Source organism: Mustela nivalis (assembly GCF_964662115.1).
Source record: "Mustela nivalis genome assembly, chromosome: 15".
Taxonomy (NCBI): domain Eukaryota; kingdom Metazoa; phylum Chordata; class Mammalia; order Carnivora; family Mustelidae; genus Mustela; species Mustela nivalis.
This window is the reverse complement of record NC_139034.1, coordinates 34,798,520-34,814,631: the sequence shown is the minus strand read 5'-3', so window position 1 is coordinate 34,814,631 and position 16,112 is coordinate 34,798,520. Positions and strand designations below refer to the sequence as shown.

Sequence of the window (16,112 nt, the reverse complement as noted above, 5' to 3'; positions counted from 1 at the left end):
CAGCTGGCTTTCTTTAATGAATATCAATAAACTGATCCTAGGATGTATGTGTAAATGCAAACAACATAGAATAGTCAAAACGATTTTAAGAAAGAAAAACAAAGTTGACTCAAACAGCTTGATTTCAAAAGTCAACACAAAGTAAGAGTAAATAAGACAGTGTGATATGGGCATACTGGTAGACATAAAGATCAACAGTGCAGAATAGTCCAGAAATAAACCCTACCTATATATGGTCAATTTATTTCCAACAAATGTGCCAAGGTAATTCAATGAGGAGAGAGTCTTTTCAACAAATAGAACTCCATCCATTTGCAAAAACAAACAAACACACAAAAAAACACCTCCTCACCAAAAAAACCTCCCCAAACTTTAAATCAGTTATCATAGATATGAATGTAAGAGCTGAAACTAAGTCTCAAAGAATACACAGGAGGAAATGTTTGTGATTTGGGGTTTGTAAATATTTCTTGGATTTGACATCAAAAGCACATCCATTAAAAATTTGATAAATTGGACTTCATCAAAATAAGAAAATGTTGGCCTTCACAAGATATCACTAATAATATAAAAAGAGACGACAGAGACAGGGAGAAAATATTTACAAAACATTATCAGAAAGAAGACTTAGATAGGATAAATAACTTTTTCAACTCAATAAGAAGACAAATAACTCCCTTAAAAAATGAGCAAACTGGAAAGAAAAAAAAATAAGCAAACAATTTGAATATACATTTCTCCAAAGAAGATATACAAGTGGCTAATAAGCATATGAAAAGATGCTCAATGCCAATGGTCACTAGAGAATGCAAATTAAAACCACAAGATACCACCTCACGCCCATTAGAGTGGCTCAAATCAAGAAGACTAAAATTTCCAAGTGTTGGTGAAGATGTGGAGGAACTGGAACCCTCATACATTGCTGGTAGAAACAAAATGGTGCAACTACTTTGGAAAAGTGATAGTTTCTTAAAAGATAAATGTAAACTTACTAAACAGCCAGCTGTTCCACTCCTAGATATCTACCCAAGAGAAATGAGAATATATGTCCACATAAAAATTTGTATGTGAATTGTCATTGTAGTGTTACTCACAATAGCCAAAAAAAGGCAATGTCCAGCAACTGATGAATGCATAAAAAATGTAGTAAATCCTGACAGTAGAATATTGCACAATAATAAAAAGGAATGGATTACTGACATATACAACAACACACATCAAAAACATAGTGCTAAATGAAAGAAGCCAGATACATTAGACTATGATGATCACATTTATAAATAATTTCCAAAAAATACAATACTGCCTGAGATTAGGGGGAGAGCAGGGATGACTGCCAATAGTTCAAAGAAATTTTTTCAGTTGATGGAAATGGGTTAAAACTGGATTATTTCTGAATTCTTACAGCATCTTTTCTCATAATCACCCAAACCTGGAAACAACCAAGATATTCCTCAGTAAGTGAATGGATAAACAAACCATGGTATATCCATATAGTGGGATATTACTCAGCCATAATAAGAAATGGGCCAATGAAGCACAAAAAGACATGGATGTATCTTAAATGCTAATGGTTTTTTAAAAAACAGCTAGTCTGAAAGTGCTATATACCATACGATTCCAATAACGTAACATTACATTACAGAGATAGTAAAATGATCCGTGGTCACCAAGGGTTCATGGGTGTGGTGGGGGCCAATGTTGAATATGTGAAGTACAAGGGTTAGTTTAGGGTGGTGAAATTACTCTGTATGATATTGTAATTGTGGATATAGCACTATGCATTTGTCCAAACCCACTGAACTTAATAGCACAAAGAGTGGAACTTAGGGGCGCCTGGGTGGCTCAGTGGGTTAAGCCGCTGCCTTCGGCTCAGGTCATGATCTCAGGGTCCTGGGATCTAGTCCCGCATCGGGCTCTCTGCTCAGCGGGGAGCCTGCTTCCTCCTCTCTCTCTCTGCCTTCCTCTCTGCCTACTTGTGATCTGTCTCTGTCAAATAAATAAATAAAATCTTTAAAAAAAAAAAAAAGAGTGGAACTTAGTTTATGTAAAAGTTTAAAAAACCATCTAGAATGTCAGGGGATACCACGGAGAAATGTAGACTATCGCAAGAGAATTGAACTGTGTTACAGTGTATGAAACAACCTCACTAAGGCAGGTGAGGAAAAGGTGCTAACTTAAATGATTTAGGGAATGAGTGGAATCCATAAGATTTAAAGGCAAAAGAAACTACACAGAAGCACTGTACTCTGGTTGGTAAAGTTTTTCCCTGTAAGGGGAAATACAAGTCTTAATAATTCTGAAACTACTAAACATATATACTGAAATTGAATAATCAGATAAATGGATAGCAGATGATGAGAGCCAGGTTTCTCACTGTGAGAGTGAAATTTTACCAATAAGCAAGAGGAGGGAGCCACAGTGATCCCTCTGATAATGGATTAAGGTTGGAGATATCAGTATGAACTCATGTTAGCTTACTATAGATAAAGATGGCTATATAAAAAAAATATTTCTATATATGTGAAAATACATGAATTAATACACATATATTCCCTTGGTTTGTCAGCTGGTAAATCCCAGAAACATCAAACCTCTATAGCAACAAGCACACCTACCACCCAGGTTTTGGTTTCTCCTATATCATTCTCCTGTAATAAGAGGAGCCAGGACTCTTTGGAGAAATGGCTGATTTTAGGGCTGAGAGAGGAAATAAGACTGGAGCATCTTATAGTGGCAGGAAGTGTGAAAAAATCAGAAACCAAAATGGAGTAAACAAAATCCCACAATAAGAGAAATATTACAAAGGGACACAGGAGCCAACTGAAAAAGCTTCCAATGTTCAAAGCTGGAACAATTTGGGCAAAAACTCAAAGTAGTATTGGATTATAATCCAAAGTATGAAATAAACGTTCATGTGCCCACACTGACATAGATAATTTAATAAATAATAATTGGGGTAGAGAAAAAATATCTCCCACACATAAGAATTCCAAATAAGTTATGTAGAGACTCCATCTTCAAGGAAGTGGGACACAACTCCTAACTCCTTCTTAAGTGTGGCTATATAGTCTGCACACAGTGCCTTCCTTCAGAAAAGTGCAGTGTGAAAGGAGGAATAAAAAATTAACTTCACAGTACAGAAGCCTGACCAACACTGCCTCAGCCAGGTGACCAAAGTGAAGAGAAGCAATGATAAGTCATGGTGACCAAACGAACCCTTCACATGATATGGTGAAAACGGTACTTTTTCTCTGTGGTCTTTCTCTTTAAAACCCAGTCTTACCATGAGAAAAATCAAACAAGTTCCAAAATGCCTGACCAGTACCCCTCAAAACTGTTAAGGTCATCAAAAACAAGAACAGTCTGAAAAACTGTCACAGCTAAGAGAGGCTGAAGGAGACATAATGAGTAAATGAAATATGGTATCCTGGATGGGACCCTGGAACATAAAAAGGATATTAGCTAAAAAAAAAAATTAAGGAAAACAAACTAAATTGGAGACCTCATGGAATAATGAATGTTTCAATGTTGTCTCATTGATTGCAACAAATAAGTAAGAAGTTAATGACAGAGGGAACTGGGGACGGGGTATATGGGAACCCTCTGAACTACTTTCACAAGTGTTCTATATATCTAAAGATGAAAATTCTCTCTTTTCTGCAGTATTACAGGACTGATCAGAGAAGATCTATATAGAAATCTGGGATAAAATTAACTGATATCACACAGATAATGTTCCAGGAAAATGTGTACCATTGTCTCTGTGCTGGCTTAGTGCTAAAGTGACAGCTAGAAAAGGTTTAGAGTTAGTATTATCATCATTACATATTTGGCAGAAATATCCATTATTAGCAGCTGAAAAAACATGACGTGGAACTCTTGAATAGAACTGAAAAGGAAAACACAAACTCTCTCAACCTTGTTTTCTGTATACAGCTCACATTTTCTATGAAACAAAGAGCTGGATTTTTCTTTTTAGGGTGTGCAAGGCTTGTTTCTTTTAGAAAAATCTAGCCTTTATAACTACACAATACTTTCCAATGCTCAAAGCATCCTTAACTCATTAGATGTCTAAAAGGACTCTGTAAAATGAGTTTTATTGTTATTATCCAGAGAAAGAAACAGGTTCAGAGATGATAAATGATTTGCTCCAAATACATATTTTAAAAATAATGGAACTGGAATTTAAACCTGCTCTTGAAAATTAAAATCTAATACCCTTTCTGGGATACCTGGGTGGCTCAGTCAGTTAGGTGTCTGGCTTCCGCTCAGGTCATGATCCCGGGGTACTGGGATTGAGCCCCATGTCAGGGTCCCTGCTCAGTGGGGAGTCCGCTTATCCCTCTCTTTCTGCCTCTACTCTCGCTCCTGCTCTCTATGTCACTCACTCTCTTTTTCAAATAAATAAATAAAATCTTTTTAAAAAGGATACTTTGAAAAAAAATCTAACACCCTTTCTACTACTAAATGCATCTTGAGAAAGCCTTGGTCTTCTTTTTTGGCACATGTCAGCAGACAACAGGCATCTGTAACAAGATGTCACCTGCTCAGTGAGAGTACCAAAAGTGGGCTTTGGCTTTCTAAAGGGCACCACTACAAACAACCAGAAATTTCTCCCAAGCACCACCAAATCTCAATTCCAGTCATTTATTTTCCATTTTCTCCCTCAAACGCTTTCACTTTCTTTGCTTCCTAGTTGAGTCTGATCAGACTTTTAGGTTTCTGATTCCTGCTCAGCTGGTGAGGAGTTGATCTATACCTTAATCAATTCTGCTTCCACACTATAATTTAGCTTTTTAAATAAGTTATCTTTTTTGTGATAACATTTAAGTTCTACCCTCAGCAAATCTCAATTATATAACACTGTGTTATCCACCATAGTTACCATGTTTTACATTAGATCCTCAGACCTTATTCATCTTACAGCTGAAAATTCTGCCTTAAGCTTTTTACTTACCTGTTTGATGCTAAGGTCCTGGTCTCTGTTCCTGTTTTGCCTTGATCCTTGGTCCTGGCCAGGAATGACACGTGGCAAAGTGCATTAGACAGTTATAGACGACCCAAATGCTATTTTAAATAAGCTCTTGAACTATTTTTAAAGGTTCACTGAAAAATGAAGTACTTGAGAATTCACAGAGTTATTAAGAATATCTAATTCTACCTCATCTCTCTTCTCAGGGAGATAGGTCTTAAGTATCATTTCTCTTGAAGGAGATCAGGAATTGGGTCATTATTTTCAATCTCACAGTAACATTTCACTGACCTCTAAAAATACCTACTATTAAAATGGTATGGAAACTAATTCTTTAGCTGAATCAGCCTTTAATAGAAGAGAGGAATAATACTCTGTTTTGGAAGAACAGCTTTCCTTCGGAATGGGATCTTAGGGTTTAATAATCTAACCTGTTCAGGTACAATGGGACACTCGGAGATGCATCTAGCTCCTATTCCTTTGGGGGGTATTGGCAAAGAGATTCACATTTCACACAGTGGTGTGAAGAGCCTGGGGAAATTGAGTTAATGACATTTGAAGTCAGTCTTTTAAATCCATATAGAAAATCATATTTCATATTAAATCATTCCAGTACATTGAAACTCATTTCATTTGTGTTGCCTGAGTGCTGACTGTTCTCCTTGTGCTGTACTTTGTCAGTTCTCATTGTCTTTTGCCACTAATTCTCAACTTGAATCTATGTCCTCCAAGAGGACGTAGAACTTTATATGCAAGAGTTTGCAGAGCCAATGGTTTTGTCTCCATGTGCTCATCACTGAATGGCAATGTTCCCTTGCCTCAAGAGGCTGCCAGGTGGTCTTGCAAAGCATGCTGGGAGGGATGAAGATTTAGAGCAAGGGGGTAGGGAGAGGGTCAAGTGATAGGTGCTGAGAAGTGTCATTTGGCAGACAGAACACTGCTTTGGAGAGTATGGAAATAAGCCATGGACGTGGGGAAATGAAGACTGGAAATAGGATGAGTGTGTTGAAGAGTAAGTAACTCAAAGAAAAATAGGAGGGAAAGTATGAGAGACAGGCAGAGGAAAGCAGGGAAGACTGCGGTAGGAAACTTGGAAGTCCACCCAGACAGAAAATACAAAAATTTTGTTAGGAAGTAATAGGGCTTCATCTCTCCAATCAAATTTCAAAAATAACACTCTGATCTCTGACTAGTCCTGGTGACTAGGGGACAAAGAAGTGGGCAGGCAAGTTCAAGGCAAGATTTGGTACCAGAGACAATGGCCAGAAAGTCAAAGATGTGTTACCAAGGGCCATGGGGGTAGAATGGGGAGTTAGTGTTTCACAGGTACAGAGTTTCAGTTTGGGATGATGAAAAAGTTCTGGAGAAGGATAGCAGTGATATTTGTACAACAACATGAATGAATTTACAATGTGAGTGGACAGTGTACTTCAAAATAGTTAAAACGGGAAATCTCATGTTATGTATATTTTACCACAATAAATGAATTTTTTAAGGAAAAAAGTAAATGAGAAAAAAAGAGACAACGCTAGCATCAGGTTTCCAGTGCAGAAACTCAGGCATAATGGTGAGGGAGAAGACCATTTCTCAGAACTCGCCCAGGAGGTGGAGTCTAGTTCTAGACAGAAAGACCTCTCTACACAAGGTCAGAGCTGGACTGACAGCACATATGACATTGTGGGGAGATTCAGGGTGTGTTCTGGAACATCTTGCGCTGTTTAAGCCTGGGGAATGGGTGAGCCTGAAACTGGGCTTACGCAGTCTCATTCATAGAGGGAGAGGAAACCTAAGAGGCTGGATATTGAGCAAGACTAAACCATGTTGGCTTGCTGTGATCTCATTTTCATGATGTAAAACCCATGTTGGGAAGGACAACAAGAAACATCAGCCTTGAGGAAAACTAGCCCCTACTTAAGGAAATAATGTGACAATGAATGGAGTGGAAATAGGATATAGAGTTCCTAATATTTTAGGCCAACTAACTAACTAACTGGTAGACAATTCTTCCTTTTAAAGAACTCTATGCCTTTTCACTAATGAATTCATGTCCCCATAGAGTCATAAAGGATGAGAATTTGGCCCGAATGTGTACTTAAATTGGATCGCCTTGTAAGAATGCTTTAAAAAATAAAATGCAGCCACCTGTGACCTATTAAGACTGTTAATGTACTCATTGACATAAATACCTGAAGGGTTTCTACAGCAGCTGGAACATGGCTCAAAGACCTTTTGTGTCTGCTTTTTAATGTACTTCCAAAGTGACTTCATAAAATTGCAACCACTCCCACCAGTGGGACTGAGGTTTTATTCAACTCCCTGAGACCTCACCTTCCACCACTACTGATGTCAGTGATTATTAATTCTGCCTATGTTAAGTGTCTTGAGGATAAAAATCTAACCCCAAATAAGTTATTGATTGAGAGACAAGGCTTAAACAAATCAAAACCTACATGTGCCTGGCTACAATGCTCACACGATGGCATTTTTCTAGCTCTGCCTTCACTCTGTAGAATCTTTAGCTCCCAGAAATTCTTCCCATTTGGGTCCTAGCAAGGCCCAAATTCTTCCCATATGGCACTACCCGAGGATTCAAACAACTCAACGTCTTGGCCCTGATGGACCCCGGGATATCCAGGCTTCCATGGTGTTGTATCTCTCTCTCCTGTTCCTTAGTTGAGAGGCTGGCCTCCATGGCCCAAGAAAGGCTGATTGTTGCAGATGTCTACAGCAAGCTAATGGTGACCAAGGCAGAGGGAAGCAATTTCTGGACCATTGCAGATCCTGTACTGTCCTCATAACTATTCCCATGCTATTACCCTTGAGCTTTGTCCATACCCTTTAAGTCAACAAATGTTTATTGAATTTCTATGAGATGTTGAGCAATGGCTCATGGTGCACAGTTATAAGTAAAACAAGCATCATGAAAAACAAATTCATAAATGGACAACTATCTATATGAAATGCTAAGAAGGAAGTAGCCAAGGTGTTGTAATAAGGAACAACAGCTGATGAAGTTGTCAGGAGGTGTCCTCACTCAGGAAATGACATGTAACGTGAACCTAAAGGATGCGAAGGAAACGGGGTAGTGGGTGAAGAGTTCTCCAGGCAAAGGGAATCACAAAGAGCACAAGGAAGAAAGAAGCATGGTATATCCGATGGGTATATGGCATATCCAATGCTTTTTAGGTATATCCTAAAATAAGCTTGGAGTGAGCATGGCTAGAGTGAGTGAGAGGCAGAATGTCAGGAGATGAGATTGGAGCAGTAAGGAATGGCTAGCCTGTGTTTGGCTCTGTGGGTTGTACTGAGATAGCCATTAAAGAACAGACCAATGGACTAGCTCTCTTTACATTTTGTAAAGATCATCTTGACTGCTCTGTGGGGAATTAATAGTCATTTAGCAGTGTTCATAGCAAGTAGAAGGGAACAGAGTGAAAGCAGGTGGAGCAGACAGGCTGTGATCAGCAGTCATCCAGGTGAGAGATGAAGGTGACTTGAAGGAAGGCAGTGACACTGGTGATGGCTCTATAACTAAATGGAAGAGGTATTCTAGAAGGATCTGCTGATATATTCAATATGGAGGTCCAGTAAAGGAGAAGAAGAGGCAAGACCAATTCTAAGTTTCTGGGCAAAGCAATACAGGATAAATACAGGTGCATTTATTAAAATGAGAAAGATGAGCAGACTTCAGAGGGGGAATCAGTAATCTGCAGCATAGCTTGATGCGCTTATGAGTCCCTGAAGTGCAACATTTATATATACTCATTTACTTATTTAATAAATATTTTTTGAGTTACTGTTGTGCACAGGAACTGGGCCAGATTCTCTAGTAAAGCAGTAAACAAAGCAGAGAGGGTCCTGACCTTACCAAATTTACAAGCAAACAGGACAGACACTGGACAATAACTAAGCATGATGTAGGTACTGATGCAGGAATCCCCAGGCTTTGAGAGGGAAGAATGAGGGAAGCTGAGTCTGGGTGGCTAGCAAAGGCTCCCCAAGGAAATGAGACTTAAACTCATCTCTGCAACATAAATGAAATTAGCTCGGTATGGAGGTGGAGGAAGAGTTTCAGGCAGAACATGTGCAGAGCATGTGTAGAGAGGCCTGGAGGCAGGAGAGATTAGGTCTTTCCAGGAAAGAGTCTTGTAGTACTGATTCTTTCCCCAGAGATCCTCTGTCCTCATGAAAACAGCTTGTAGTGGCCTGGTTCCACCTATCCTCTGGACATGCTGGAGTGGCCATAGGGACCTCACACTTGTACCTAAGCCAAGACTCCTGCTACATACAGTCTAGTTAAAAGATCTAAGCTTATTTTTGTAACCAACAATTTCTGGAGCTCCTAACTATGGATTATAGAGCTCTAGATGAACTTCTTGCCTTTAAGAAAGAACTTGTCAAAAATCTGAGCAAAAAGTATTACATTAAAATGATGTAAGGAACGACGGGGAGATTGAACAGAGTGACTCACTCCCTGGGGCCAAAGAGAAGACGTCACTGAAGGAGAAGAGGGAGAAAGAAAGAAATGGGAACCTTGACATCAGGATGAGCACATGGGAAACATGTGTGAAGGAAAGATTTATGGGCTCGGGAAATGGCAAGCAATTTAGGGAAACAAACCACTTTTAAGAACTTGATTTACACAATGAACATAAATAATTTCCTCTCCCAAATACATTCTCTTCTTCCTTAACACTCAGTAGACTTCTCTGCATTTAACAATGGCTGTGATTTTATAACTGGCAAGTTACTCCAAGGAGAGAGCCTAGCCCTGAAGGCAAATGAAATGGTCCAATACTAGTGGTCATGAGTAAAGGAGGAAGAAACCCCCAGGAGACAAGCTAAAGACTTCAAAGTTTACTCTCCCTTGTCACATTTCAGTCACCTTCACAGGTGGTAAATAGGATAGAAACTCTCTCCTTACCAGGAATGACAAGTCATTCACTTAGCAGTTCCTCTGCCCCCATCCCCACAGAAAGATTCCCGGGCCTTTCCCTACCCCCCACCCCTAAGACCCATAATAGAGCCTTTACGATTTGGAAATCTTCAAGCACAGCCTCCCTTCATAACTGACTGGAAAAATCAATTTGCTTGTGATTGTTTCTTAATTAAAGTGGCGTTGCATAAAAACAGAATTAGAAATCTCAGTAACTCCAACTTGTTAGAAAATGAAGATGAGAAAAAAAAAAAAAAAGTGGGAGTGGGGAGAATCCTAGAAGGAGGAAATGAATCTATGTGAGAAACGATTTCCCAGTGAGTCCCCCTATTCATCACAGCTTTCAGACGTCAGCCTCTGGGACCAAAGCTGGGTGATAATTAGGAACCAAGCAATCTTTCTGAAAGGAGAACAAGATAGAACATTATTAGGTGAAGTGTTTTTTTTTTTTTTCCTTCCTTTCTTTTTTTAAACCAAGAAATGTGTTGCGGTTCCTTAATAGCTTTGAAAGGCAAGAACATTCAGCCTGAAGACAGTGTGTTAGGAGCAGCAGAAAACTCACACATGGGCTTCTTCATGTCTGTTCTGGGAAGCGTCTAGTCACCTAGTCATGCAAAACTGAAACACTCCGGGACCTGTCAGAGGTTGCGGAGAAGGAAAGAGAGGTGAATAGGCAAAGCACAGGAAAATTTTAGGGAAGTGAAACTATTCTATATGATACCCTAATGGTGGATACATAACATGATGCATTTGTCAAAATCCATAGAATGTACTCTACAAAGACTGAATCCTAATATAAGCCATGGATTTTAGTTAATACTAGTGTATTAATATTGGGTCATCAACTGCAACAAATATGCCACACTAGTGCAAAATGTTAATCACAGGGGAAACTAGAGGGAGGAGAGGAGATACATGGAACCCCTCTGTACTTTCCGTGCATTTTTTTCTGAAAAAAAAAAAAAAAAAAAAGTCTTAGTTTTTTTGTTTTGTTTTGTTTTTGAGAGAGAGAGAGCCCGCCAGCGTTCACATGCAGTGGGGTGTTGGGAGTGCAGAGGGGAGGGGCAAAGGAAGAGGGAGAGAGAGAATTTTAAGCAGGCTCCATGCCCAGTGCTGAGTTGATGTGGGGCTTGATTTCACAACCCTGAGATCATGATCTGAGCCAAAATCGTGAGTCGGATCCTTAACTGACTGAGCCCCCCAGGAACCCCAAGAAATAAAGTCTTTTAATTGGAAAAACTTGAAATACTCTGAAAAGGAATCATTGAATCTGATCCCTTTACTTCATTCAATATTCTAGGACATTTATTGAATTTCTAGTATGTACTATTTTTTTTTAAGATTTTATTTATTTATTTGACAGAGAGAGATCACAAGTAGGCAAGAGGCAGACAGAGAGAGAGGAAGGGAAGCAGGCTCCCTGCTGAGCAGAGAGTCAGATGCGGGACTCGATCCCAAGACCCTGAGATCATGACCTGAGCCAAAGGCAGCGGCTTAACCCTCTGAGCCACCCAGGCACCCGAGTATGTACTACTTCTTATTTTAGGCACTCAGGAATCAACATTTAATGACACAAAATCCCTGCCCTATTGGTATTTTATTCTGTTTTGGAGACAGGCAATACATAAACTTATAAAAACCCAAATCATGTCAAGCAGTAAGAGCTATGGAGGAACATGAGTAGCACAACACAATGGCAGTCAAACAGAAGCATCACTGTTTTAGATGAGGTGGTCAGGGCAGTGTCCTCTCAGAAGGGACATTTGAGGGGAGCCCTAAGGAAGAGGAGCCATGTGGGCTATGCACAGAGGAGTCCTGGTAAAAGGGGAAACAGCATAGGTGTCATGGAGGCTGGGGTAGCTAGAGGATAGTGAGGAGAAGCTTAAGGCAAAGAGGCCAAGGTGATGGCTCAGGGCCAGACCATAAAAGGCCTTGTAAGCCATGGTAAGGACTTTTGATTTTCTTCCAAGCATGATGAAAAACCATGGTGGGGAGCAAACTAAATGTCCATTGACAGATCAATGGATAAACAAAATGTGGCATATACCTTATAAGCAAAATGTGGCACATCTGCAATGGAATATTATTCAGTCTCTCTCTTTTTTTTTTTTAAGATTTTATTTATTTATTTGACAGACAGACCACAAGTAGGCAGAGAGGCAGGAGAGAGGTGGGGGGAAGCAGGCTCCCTGCTGAGCAGAGAGCCCAGTGTGGGGCTCGATCCCAGGACCCTAAGATCATGACCTGAGCCGAAGGAAGAGGCTTTAACCCACTGAGCCAGCCAGGCGCCCCAATTCAGTCTTAAAGAGAAAGGGAATTCAGGCACATGCTACAACGTGGATGAACTTTGATGATAGTATACTAAGTGAAACAAGCCAGTCATAAGAAGACAAAAACAGTGATTCCCCTTACATGAGGTCAAGTCTATAGAGACAGAAAGTAGAGGGGTGGGAGCCAGGGGCTGGGAGGAGAGGGCAGTGGGGTGTTGTTGTTTAATAAATACACAGTTTCAGTTTTGCAAGATGAAAGGAGTTCTGGAGATGGGTTGCACAACCATGTGAATATACTTAACACTACTGAACTGTTTGAACGAGGTCACGACTTCTGACTGGCTGACAGCAATTCTTCTGCCACAATTATTCCATGCATCTGATCTCAAAGAAGTTAAAATGTAAAAAACATAGGATAACCATATCTGTTCCCCAAGGCTGCTGTCAAGAACTTGAGGGCTTAAAACAACACAAAGTTCTACTCTCTACAGTTCGGGAGGCCACAAGTCCAAACGGTCTCACTGGGTTGAAACGAAAGCCACGTTCCCTCAGAGGCTCTAGGGGAGAATTTATTTGCTTGCCTTTTCCAGCTCTGAGAGCTGTGATCCTTGCAGTCATCAGCTTGGGGTCTTCACCTCCCTCTTCAGAGCCAGCAGCATCACCTTCTCTCTCTGTAGTCAAATCTCCCTTTGCCACCTTCTTACAAGAGACACTTGTGATTACATTTAGGGCCCACCAGAACACCCTGATCCATCTTCCCATAAGAAGATCCTAACCTGAATCATATTTACAAAGCTTTTTCTGCCACATAAGGTAATATTTATAGACACCAGGGATTTGGGCCTGGATATCTTTGAGAGCCACCATTCAACCGCTCACAGAATCTCAGACTTGATGAAACATGCAGATACTATTTAAAGCCACAGTCTGGATGAGATGATCGAGAGAGTGACTATGGATAGAGTGGAGTCAGAGGACGTGCCCCAGTGGACTGCAACATCCAGAAATCAAGAAAAGGAAAGGAGGAGGAGTCTCAGAGGAATCTAAGAAGTAACAACCTGTGAAGTCTGAGACAAAGGAGACAATTATTGTGTCCCTGTAGCCAATTAAAGAAGGTTTTTTTTTTTTTTTTAAAGTAGGGAATTATCACCGACATCAAATGCTGCTGAGTAAGATGGAGATGTGGTGTTGACAGCTGGATTTGATGCCTTTGATAAGAATAATTTGAGAGGACGGGTGCACACAGTCTGATTGGCTGGGGTAGGCTTAAGAGGAAATGAGTGCATAGGGAGGGACATAGGGATAGGAAGAACAAGCATACAACACTCAAGTTTTTCTATAAAGAGGAATGGGTCCTAGTGAGAAAGTTGGTGTTTTGCTGTGCCTTCATAATGGAGGGTGAAGGAGCAAGGAAACTGAGTGGGAGATAGAGTGATTGTAGTTATGGACCAGGAAACCTAAACCCAGGGAGGCAGTAAGTTGAGGACATGAACGAGGTGATGAACAGTGGTGGCAAAATCAGTAAAGCAGATGTTCTTGTTTATGAATAATCCTCGAAGTTTTGGTGCCAGAAAGCGTATACTGATCAATGTCAAGGTCACTGTGCCACATATGAGTTTTGTTTCCAATCTCTGAGAATAAGGAAGTCTGTATTGATGTCTCATTGTAGTCAAAGGATAAATAGAATACAAATCATAATTACAAAAACATCCATTTGATTCCTTTTTTTCTCAAACTTATAGTGTTTGTTTCTTTCCTTCATGAGAAATTACTAACAGCATCTGGAATGATTATTACGAACTCTCAATGAAATCATCATCTAACAGTTTGCTAATTTTACATGACTCCTTTGATATAAAAATTGAAAGCTAGTTCTGAAGGAACCTATAAGGCAAATTGTCTTCCATGTAAAGGTTACACGACAATAAGTAACTCAATAAGCATTATTATGCTGATTATTTTGAGAATGAGATTATAAGAATATAAGTTACTTATTGAGACCCTATTTATGTCTTATTTTGCTAAGATATTTCTTTTTTTTAAAAAAGATTTTATCTATTTATTAGAGAGAGAGAGAGATGGCATGTGAGAGAGCATGGTGCGGAGGGACAGAAGGAAAGGATGAAACAGACTCCCCACTGAGCAGGGAGCCAGAAGCAGGGTTTGATTCCAGGCGCCCGGGATCATGACCTGAACAGGAAGGCAGATACCTAACCTACTGAGCCACCCAGGCACCCCTTGCTAGGTTATATCTAACCTGTGCAACAGCATTGTAAGTATCATGATCCTTATTTTACAAATGAAAAATCAGAGATTCAGGCAATATGACTAAGGGCACATAGTTAAGAAGTGACAGAACCCATGAATTTGAACCTTGGTTACTATGATTCCAAGATCCCTTCTCATTCCTCCTCATATCACCTGTTCGGTGAACTGTAATATCACTCTCCAGTGACTGAGCATTTTTGTTGTGTGAGGGCGGGTCGGTAGTTTGCAGGATGTTGATAGCCCAAATAAATGGTCTCGAAGTTGTTTGTTCTTTTCTCCCCATCGTTCACTCTTTTCCATAACTGCTCTTACTATAGATTGAGCACAGAATAGCACTTTTCCACCAATGCTACCATGTGATGCTGTCTCTCATATGACTGATGCAGCTGTGATTTTTTAATAGCCGAGGAAAGGGGGACACTCAGTTCTGTCACCTTATTTTCAATATTTCAGCAGATACAGAATAATTAATAGCACCTGCCTTTCAATCAACATCTTTGATCAAGTTATACTGAAAGACCACAGTGCTACCTGATAAATGATAATATTTTTAGAATGAAAAAGATACATTCTAAAAATAAGTAGGCTATTAATGGTTCTCCTCCTCCTACACACACCCACATTGACATTGCAGAACTTGTTTTCCAGTATCTTTCCCCTTGGTTTCAACTAACATCTTGCTGGTAATATGATCTCATGGTTTATTTCTTTCCTCTTATCACCTGGTTTCCAGCATGATTACAATGTAGTCATCCTTTAAAAATGTAGTTGTCAAGTAATAGGTGTCCTAACTTCACATTGTTATTTTACTTGGCAGATATATAATGATTCTTTGAAACCTAAATATTTTTTCATCAAAATGATATTTACAAGTGAAAAAATTTAAAATACATGAAATCTACATATTTGAGAATAAGCATAGGTTATATCAAATCAACTCTGGCTCTGATAACCTCAGTAAAAGTAGGACAAATACTAAAATATAACTACAAGAAGACATTGGAGAACAATCAAGGGGGAAAAGAGTAGGAGATACATATTTTGAAAAGGAAGAAAATACAATGAGACAATTTGACATTTTTTGTTGCTTTTCCCCTGGATATGTTTTGCCATTGCAAAGCTGTGTGAGGTAAAAAAGATTCAAAGACAAACATAATGACACAAAAAAGAGGTTAACAGCCTAGCAAACTTTTGTTGTTATCATGGTGCTAGGGAGACACAAATGGAAGTTCATGTCACCCAACCAAGGATGAGCTGCAATGGTACATGTTCTACTCTTTTAGTGGAGACCCATGAAGAACTACAAAGGGAAACTGGAAATAGACAAGCCCTCACAAAATACTGAAATTCAACCCAATTTCTCCCAATAGCCCATTGAATCCATGTTACGTGCTCCTACTGTAATTGCCTGCCAGAGGAAAAGTTAACATTTTATGGAAGAAAATAGTATCACAAATTCTCTACAGTTTTTCATAGGTAATACTCATTGCTCAATTAAAAATCACTGGGCGTGCCTGGAGACCAAATGACTGGAAATCACAACTTCAAAAGGGAGTAATAAATGGATCCATGGGCAACCCAGATACTGGAGTTATTTGAAGGAACTCTCAGATTAACTGTAATCAGTAGTTTTGAGAAAACAGATACAAGCTGGAGAATAAAG

At 39.6% G+C, this 16,112-nt stretch overlaps 1 long non-coding RNA gene across 1 annotated transcript in view; it reads right to left on the bottom strand.

Annotated features, from left to right (window-relative positions):
* LOC309848694 overlaps nucleotides 1-16,112 on the bottom strand; it is a 67,199-nt gene that overhangs the window by 32,103 nt on the left and 18,984 nt on the right. The window contains exon 2 of the long non-coding RNA XR_014303217.1: nucleotides 4,961-5,014. This is a non-coding gene — a long non-coding RNA (uncharacterized lncRNA). The remainder of the gene's footprint in view (nucleotides 1-4,960; nucleotides 5,015-16,112) is intronic.